This window comes from Anabrus simplex, chromosome 4 (genome assembly GCF_040414725.1).
Source record: "Anabrus simplex isolate iqAnaSimp1 chromosome 4, ASM4041472v1, whole genome shotgun sequence".
NCBI lineage: Eukaryota > Metazoa > Arthropoda > Insecta > Orthoptera > Tettigoniidae > Anabrus > Anabrus simplex.
The window spans coordinates 47889161-47899039 of NC_090268.1; positions in this window are offsets into that span (position 1 = coordinate 47889161).

The following is a 9879-nucleotide window of genomic DNA, read 5'->3' on the forward strand; positions in this document are numbered from 1 at the left end:
CGAACTATCGTGGAAAAGGCCAAGGCTCACACAGGGCTGTAGCGCCGGGTAAGTAAGTAAAACTAATATTTTTATTATTACTAGAGGACCCGCGCTGCTCCGCAGCATTCGTTATAAACAGGTCAGATAACTCTTCTTGACAAGCTTGTCGTAGTCATGTTGCTTTGTCTGTATTTTGCAATGGTTTTATGAACAATTAATAAGAAGCGCGTTATGGTATGCCGCAGTTCATAGTCAGAATACATTATCATGCCGTCTGTTTGGTAAAAAAATTCTATCCATATATTCGTTTTTTTATTCTGCACTTCTTGATGTAAAGCTTGGTATCGTGTCGTAGAAGGCAATTGTAATTTTAATAGCAGTTCTTCTACATAGAACGGTTGCCTTGTGAGCTCATAGGTTAATCTAGAACGAGCGTGTTTTTCCCGGCAGAGAACTTTTTAAAGATTTATGGCCTTCACTCTTTCTAGTGTAGCTAGGTTGTCCTTCGATAGGTGCTCCCAGATGTCTAAGGCGTATGTCATGATGGGTCTGTTTGTACGTAGACTTTTTTCTTTTAGCATCTAGGAGCGCTCTGCCATATGTTGAATATATTTGAAAGCTGGGGAAGGTTAGAGAATCGAAGAGTACCTAGCAGGGAATTGTATTCCTCTGTGATCAGAGGAAGATCTTGACTACTAGTAAGTTAGCTGTAAGTTGTGAAGGCATGTGATTTCATTATATACATATTCTCTACAGTTATCTCTAGGGTGTTTGATAGGTAGTAATCAAACATGGCTGAATGCAATGACATTACTAAGGATGAAAATCACATACCGGTATATCAGAATATGAAAGTGCCAGCCACTTAGCAACCTGCTAAGTACAGAATGCATTGCGGGTACCAGCCTTCGCCTGCAGTTATTCGAGTGATCATTTAATGATTTGATTTTATGATTAATCAAAATTCACTTAGAGACCTATCAATGTCTCATGATTCACTGGCAGCTAATTTCGGAGATAATAAAACAAAACTGAAGGAAATCGGTCCAGTTGAACGGACGGTCGGATTTGCCAAAGCTCATGCGCACAATCACTTTTTTTTCTTTGCCGGGTGTCTAGCAAACAGTCGTTTTATGTGTGTGGTTTCGTGAATTACATCAGTACAGCAGCTAGTATATTGCTTACCGAGCTCGATAGCTGCAGTCGCTTAAGTGTGGCCAGTATCCAGTATTCGGGAGATAGTGGGTTCGAACCCCAACGTCGACAGCCCTGAAAATGGTTTTCCGTGGTTTCCCATTTTCACACCAGGCAAATACTGGGGCTGTACCTTAATTAAGGCCACGGTCGCTTCCTTCCCACTCCTAGCTCCTTCCTGTCCCATCGTCGCCGTAGGACCTATCTGTGTCGGTGCGACGTAAAACAACTTGTAAAAAAAAGAGTATGTTACTTAATTGTTTCCGTGCTTATTAATTATCATGGAAGGCAGAGCAAAGGATAAAGGACTCACTGAAGAGATACAAAAATATACTTACCAGTCAAATTCTTAAACAGATGTAACCATGAAAAACAACTGTTGGCAACAAATAAATGAAACTCTGGAAATTGATTGTACGTATCATTTATTGCTTTCACATACATTTTTACCCTACATTCTATAATTTGGGTACTCCATATTCATTTTGTATTAATTTTATCCTTATTAATATAGAGAGAATTTCATGATTTAGACGAAAGTGATTTTTGATTCTTAATGCTTGAATCAAATTATGGAATTCACAATGAATTATTCTCCCTCCAATTTCACGTATGCAAAATCTTCTACTCTTTCTTCGTCTTCCACGTCTTTCTACATCGCATAGTGCAACGAAATCATTTTCACGCGCGATAAGAAGGATAGAATTTTGGCCAGAGGAGAATATCCTTAAGGCCACGGCCGCTTCCTTCCCACTTCTAGCCCCTTCCTATCGCATCGTCGCCGTAAGACCTATCTGTGTCGGTGCGACGTAAAGCCAAAAAAGAAAAAAAGTATATGTATATCTTAATTTTCTTTATCTTCTTGACTTTCACCTCCATAATGTTGACACGTTTGCTTCCTTTTTCGTCACGTTTGTTAAACAATTTTATACGAGCACATATCCTCATTTTCACAAACGTGACTACAAGATCACTACTTAAATTACGATCATTTGCACATATTAAAGAAACGAGGTTCTGTATTACTCCCGACCCTCTCGGACTGTAAGTCCGTGATAAGAACAGAAACGTTTCTCCATATCTCGTAAGACCTCCGTATGACATACTTCGAACCCAGGACTCTGAACAATACCTACTATGGTCTGTTCCTCCTATGTCTGTTTGGGAAATTTAATGTGAATGAGTGCTTTCGAGTTTTTAGCCATCCAACCTGCAATGTAATTCAAACCTTCAACCTCCATTTCAGAGTTAGTTTCACCGACAAATGTTGGAACAGCATCATATTTACCTTCTTCAAAATAGCTTTCAACAGAAGAATATTCTAACACACGACACGTAACTCCGGACTTCCGTAACATTTGTGATGAGATGAAAGACCTTTATCAGTGGTTTCGGTTCGCGTGTTCTTATGTTTCTTTATTTTACCGGCATTATTTCCGAAGATGATAAAGAGCGTTCAGCGCGGATGGTGGTCTGGAAAACAAATTTTCAAGTGAATCTTGCTTCAGTCGGTGAGTTAAAATGTACTTCATTCCTTGATTCTGAACTTCTGAGATCAGATATTTCAAGGAGAAGATAACCACAAGGATAGCTTTCTGGAACACTTGCTTAACTGTTGACTGTCAATAAGGCCACACATTTTATCTAAAGTTTCGTCCAGTTGTTTTAACTGAAGACCTTACGCATTTTTGCCAAGGACTTCAGAAATTGCCGGACTGTAGGAATTTATGAGTTCGTACCAGTTATTAACAGTTTCAATGAATTCACTCGTGCTTTCAGCAACAGTTGCATCATCCCCTAATTTGAAATGGCGTAATGCTGTTTCTACACTGTGTGATATTAATTCTGCAGCTTTTCTTACGCTCATCCTTTCTGTTCCCGTACGGTTTCGATGCCTGAAATCGATTTTGTAGCATGCTTTAATTTCGTGGCTCTCATTCTTAACCAGAGATCCCACAGGTACTTTCGAGACAACTTTACCATCAGAAAATTCGAAGCCGATGTTGAGAGACCAGTTTATTTGTTTCAATAGATGAGGGGTATATGCAAAGAAGAGCACTTTTTCTGACGTTCGTGGGATCAAAAACCGTGTTTTTGTTTCATATGCCTTCCACAAGCCTTGATTCGCCGCGCCCATGTCAGACACATGCTATTTCTGAAAGACGTGAAACCAAATTGTCTTGTATATCTTTTGTCAACTTTTTACAGAAATCAGAGTAAATTACTTGCTTCCATTACTTGAACAGTCTGTCTCACTATGACAGCTTACAATTGTGAACTGGGTCCTATACTAAATTATTTCAACCTTCAGAGGATCATATTTGAAAGCATTTTTGACGCGCATTTCGTCAAACTGGAAGGCTGTTAATTATCTCGTGGTCTTTATGCGAGACAGCAGCAATCTTCATCATACGCAGAGTACCTTCCAGGATTCCACTTTCGCTTCGCATGTCAATTTCTGAAGCCCATTTTTCCAGCGAGACTAGCGGCGGTGGTATTCCCACTTACCACAGCGAGTCGGGTAGAGAGCCCTACGTAACATACTAACGTCATAACCGAGCGTAGCCGAAGCCTTCCGAACGCAGAAACCCCTGCTCTGGGCAACCTGTTATACAGAGGGGTCGGAAACAACGTATATGGGCGTTAAAGAATTGATCATACTTAGAGGCATGATTTTATCGCATTAATTTTTGAACGATTTCGCGAGAAGGATACAAATTTTCGCGTTATTTCGCGAAATACATATTTCCGTATTGCTTTAATTTCGCTTTAATTAAATTCTAAAAGTAATCATTAAAGGTTTAATTACTATCACTGATCGCAATTTTGGAGATTTAATTGATAGATTATACATACCTGGTACATACTTTTGAAGCCATTTCCGGACTGCAGGGTCGTCTACCTTCTCCAGCGGGATGTTGGCTTTGAGTAGCATCGCTGTTGTTTCGTTTTTTCTATTTTTTCACTCTTAGCTTTCTTTTGCATATCTAATGAGACTTCTGCCGTTTCACTGTTGGAGTGCTAAATTTACGTTCTGAATGTTCCTTATTTATAAAACAATGTTTTGAGACAGTATCTTCTTTTTCCCACTCGATACGAACATTACAAAATTTACACATTAAAATATTGCTTTCCGAAACGTATAAACCTACACTCGCAAACTGTTTAGCTCTGCTGTGCACCGTAACACTTGTCGAGCGACCCATCTTCACTACTGTCTGTGATCACTTTCTTAATTTTACCTGACCACGAAGCCGAAATACAGCAGTCAATTGTGCTGCTTGTAGACGTCATTAGGGATTCCAGGACTGCACAATGCCGTGAGGAGACAGGCTGGGGTGGGATTACAAGCCACCACAAGAACAACAAACCAAACATTTCGTTTGGCAAGAAACCTGGATCCAACACCTTTTCTTTGATGCCATGTCTTAAAGAGATTTTCCAGAACATTAATGATAACATATTTCTCTCCTGTTGATGAATCTTTTTTCGCTCTATCTTTTCTTTTCATACATAATCTTAGAACAAAATGTCAAGTTCGTTATTCACTACAGATTTCGCTGTAATATCGCGCTTATCGCGAAATAATTGAATTTCGCTTTAAAATGGCCTTATCGCTTTAATTCGCGAACATAATATCCATATTTTCTTAAGCAGAAATATATGATTCGTAAAGATATCGCAAAATCGCTTCAAAATATTTTTGTCGCGTTTATCGTTAATGCGAAAAAATCATGCCTCTAGTCATACTGATAAATAATTTGAAAGAAATAATTCGCTATTTCGCACCATTGTCATTTTATCAGTTGATGAAGTTAATCAATCAGATCGCTTCGCGTGCGAATTCAAATGGGGTTTACCGGCAGTGTTGCCGAGAAATCAGCATCAAACACGAACATTCCGTCGCTTTCAGCCGTTGTCACCGTAGCGTACTTGCTTTAACGCGATGCTGTCAGCTCGAAGGCCTGTATTCAAACCTGGCAAAGTTTTATTCTTCGACTGGTGCTCTCATGCCGGTCTTAAGTCACGTACAGATTTAGCAACACCACCCATTTGAATTCGCCTGCGAAGCGATCTGATTGGCTAACTTCAGCAGCTGATTACATGACAACGGTGCGAGGTTGTTGTTTGAGTCATCAGTCCATAGACATTCCGTGCTAACATTTTCGTTTTTACGTAAGTGCTGCATCCTACATCTGCTCTAATCTCCTTGTCATATTCATACCTTGGTTTACCCCTATCGTTCTTACCACCTACACTTCCTTCAAAAAACAACTGCAAAATTCCTGGGTGTCTTAAGATGTGTCCTATCATTCTATCTCTTCTTCTGGTCAAATTTAGCCAAATCGATCTCCTCTCACCAATTCGATTCAGTATCTTTTCATTCGTGATTCGATCAATCCATCTCATCTTCAGCATTCTTCTGTAACACCACATCTCAAAATCTGCTATTCTATTTCTTTCTGAGCTAGTTATTTTCCATGTTACACTTCCACACAATGCCACGCTCCAGACGAAAGTCTTCAAAAACATCTTTCTAATTCCTATATCAATGTGTGAAGTGAGCAAATTTCTTTTCTTAAGAAGGCCTTTTTTGCTTCTTTACTTCTGCCGTTGTTGGTTATTTTACTATCCAAATAACAATATTCATCTACTTCCTTTAGGACTACATTTCCTAATTTAATAATTCCTGCATCACCTGACTTCGTACGACTTCACTCCATTACTTTTGTGTTGGACTTATTTATTTTCATCTTGTACTCCTTACCCAAGACTTCGTCCATACCATTCAGCAACTTCTCCAGATCTTCTGCAGTCTCAGATAAAGTAACAATATCATCAGCAAATCTCAGGGTTTTGATTTCCTCTCCTTGGATTGTGATTCCCTTTCCAAATTCCTCTTTGATTTCCTTTACTGCCTGTTCTGTGTAAACATTGAAAAGAATGAGAGACAAACTGCAACCTTGCCCGACTCCTTTCTGGATTGCTGCTCCTTTTTCAAAGCCCTCGATTCTTATCACTGCCGACTGATTTTTATACAGATTGTAGATAATTCTTCTTGCAGGCCCCGCGGTGTAGGGGTAGCGTGTCTGCCTCTTACCCGGAGGCCCCAATTTCGATTCCTTGCAGGTCAGGGATTTTTACATGCATCTGAGGTCTGGTTCGAGGTCCACTCAGCCTACGTGATTAAAACTGAGGAGCTATCTGACGGTGAGATGGCGGCCCCGCTCTTGAAAGCCAAGAATAACGGCCGAGAGGATGCGTCGTGCTGACTGCTGACCACACGACATCTCGTAATCTGCAGGCCTTCGGGCTGAGCAGCGGTCGCTTGGTAGGCCATGACCCTTCGGGGCTGTTGCGCCATGGGGTTTGGTTTTCTTTTTAGATAATTCTTCGTTCTCGGTATTTGATTCCGATCACCTTCAGAATCTCAAATAGCATAGTCCAATCAACATTATCAAATGTCTTTTCAGTTCTACGAACGCCATGTATGTGGGCTTGTCCTCCTCAATTCGATCCTCTAAGATCAGTTTCAACCCGTTTTTCCACTCTTTTGTAAATAATACGGGTTAAAATTTTGCAGGCGTGAGATACGAAACTAATGGTGCGGTAGTTTTCACACTCGTCAGCACCGACTTTCTTGAGAATAGGTATAATAACATTTTGCCGAAAATCGGATGGTTCTTCTCTTGTCTCATACATCTTTCTTTTAAATTATTTATCATCATGACCAACCTTCTAACGCTGATATACCCGATTCACGTTGTTTCTGACCATTCTGTATACTAATTTTGCGTGCAAGCAAATGCTAGGCTGGTACTTTTTGCAGAGCTCGTGCCCTGCTCCTTTACCTGACTGAGCTAGAGCGCTGCTCATTGAGTTGAATTGTACCCGCCTTTGGTCTACAGCAGGCTCTCTCAAGAGTGCATGCACCGGTGCATTGCGCGGTGCAAGGTGCATAAGACGACTTCGCTAGGTTGACCAGAGTGCGGATCCCCCACTCTTGAGCAATAGAGCTGTCTCACTTTCCCTTCGCCTGTTTCCCCTCTTCCTCACTCGCTCTGCAGGGCTCCCCATCCGAGTCGAGTTCAGCCGAGCTTAGCCGAGTCTCCCCGAGGTAAAACGAAGGTCGGAACCTAGTCGAGCGGGACCGATGCATGGTGCACAGAACCTCCGCGTCTCGTTTTGCACGTTTGAGAGGCCCTGGTCTATAGCCATATGGTGGGGACTATAATAGTACTCAGAAAGTGCTTACAGTGCATTAGTACCATACGGGATGCTAGCAGGGAAATATAAACCACTCGACGAACTCACGTTTGTTGGGCTGCAGAACAAAATATTGGTAGGGGCAAGTGATTCTGGACCGTTTTCATGATTAAACTTAATGATTTTGATTTTTATTATTCCATTTACTTGGCAGGTGGTGGGGTTAAAAGCGACTTCAGTTAATGATTAAGTATTGTTGTGGTCTGCGATTGTATTTAAGAGTGAAACACACATTATTTAGAAAGATACGCACGAAACAGACAAAGTCACGAATCGAGCGTAATTTCTACAATGTCGTAATTTATCAATGTTTTGTAGGAAATCCTTTGCCTTTATATCTGTTTCGATTCTGCGAGGCATGGAATCAGCCAACCTAAAATGGATGATGGTTTCCACAAATTATTTCCTATAGCTGGGATTTTGTCGCGAAACAAGCACTTCAAATTTGGACAACAAGTTTTCTATTGGTTTTAGGTCAGAACTGTTTCCTGGCCATGGCAGCATACTGGATGATGATCTTTCAACCATTTCACTGCTGTGGCACAATGCACTATCTTGTTGGCTCTGATGTCAGAAAAGAAGTCATACATGAAAGGCAGCAGATTTGCTTCCAGGATCTCAGTCTGTTATCTCTTGGAATTTATTGTACCGTCTACCAACTCCATGTCTTGCAATTCATACTCACACTGACTACGTGCAGTGGTGGTAGTGCGTTATAGTAGATAACAAATTTTCACCAGGTCGACGACGCACGTATTTTTTTTTTAATAAACAGATTGCGCACAAAGGTGTATATAATTATAATTTGTGTTACTGCTCTCTGATATATTATATTAAAGATTTTATTCTTTTAGAACAGACGCTGAATTATTGATAACGTCCATACATTCCCTTGCATAATTTATCTGACACGTTCATAGAAGCCTGCTTTGTGCATAATTTATGGTGAAAAATAATGTTACTGATTTTACGTCCTGCTAACTACTTTTACGGTTTTAGGAGACGCCAAGGTACCGGAATTTTGTCCCGCAGGGGTTATTAAGCGTGCCAGTAAATCTACCGATGCGAGGCTGACGCATTTGAGCATCTTCAAATACCACCGGCCTGAGCCAGGATCGAATATAGGAAGTTGGGCTCAGAAGGCCAGCGCTCTACCGTCTGGGCTATTCATCTGACATGGTGAAAACCGTGCACTGCTAGTCGGATTGTAGCACTGCGTAATTCTTTGTTAGTTCCCATGCACATATTTGATTGATACCATCACTTTCAAATATGGATTTACGGTTCTTATCACTCCAGATTACCTTGGTTCAGTCCAGATTCTGTGTTCGATAGCCCACATCACACGTTCCTTCTTTTGTTGTCTTATTGTTTATTATGATAAGACGTCATTCTTGGTTTCCCCATCTGCAAAACATTTTCACACAATTTTCTTCGGACGGTTCTATCAGTAACGGAGACTCCAGATGATTCCACCCTCTCCTCAATCGATTTCCCGGTGCGCCGACTGTCATGTGACACAAGGTGGCAAATTCCGCTTTCATCTTCAGGAGTTTGTACAGGGTTTCTTCCAGTTTTAATACTCATCATTAACGTCCCCATACCTTCCTTACTCCTAACTTTGTAGATCCACCGCCCAGTTTCGCAGCAATTTCTTCAAACGCGTAGCCTTCCTTGTGAAAATTAACAGCTTTGCTGCGCTTAGATCAGGGGTTTCCAAACGGCGGCCCGCGAAGCCATATTTTGCGGACCGCGAGGGCTTTAAAACATTTTAAGAAATGTGAAGAAAATTTACAAAAACATATTTCATAGATTGTTCAAAAATGTAATTATTTTATACCCTAATTTTTATACTCCTAGAATTTCCTGGAGAAACATTCTTCATAGAAGACTTCAGAAAAAATCTCGGCTTGCCATCTACCATGAATTCCGAGGAAACACTCAAAGACAGACAACGAAAAAGAACCGAAATATGGAGCGAATTTTACTTCACGGACGCCGTGACGACCAATGACTGAAAGCAAGCAAATTTCAACCTCAGACACATCATAAGATTCGCAAGCCATGGGTTCCATCACAAGATATGTGCAAATAAACGATTCCATGAACCAGGACAGGACTGTGACAGATGCAAACTTCATTTTGACAGATATCAACGCTATGTACTTTTGCACATTGTCCGTATTAACTTTTCTTTCTTAATCTGCTTACCTTCCAGGGTTGGTTTTTCCCTCGGACTTAGCGAGGGATCCCACTTCTACCGCCTCAAGGGCAGTGTCCTGGAGCTTCAGACTTTGAGTCGGGGATACAACTGGGGAGGATGACCAGTACCTCGCCTGCTATGCTGAACAGGGGCCTTGCGGGGGGATGGGAAGATTGGAAGGGATAGACAAGGAAGAGGGAAGGAAGCAGCCGTAAGTTAGGTACCATATCGGA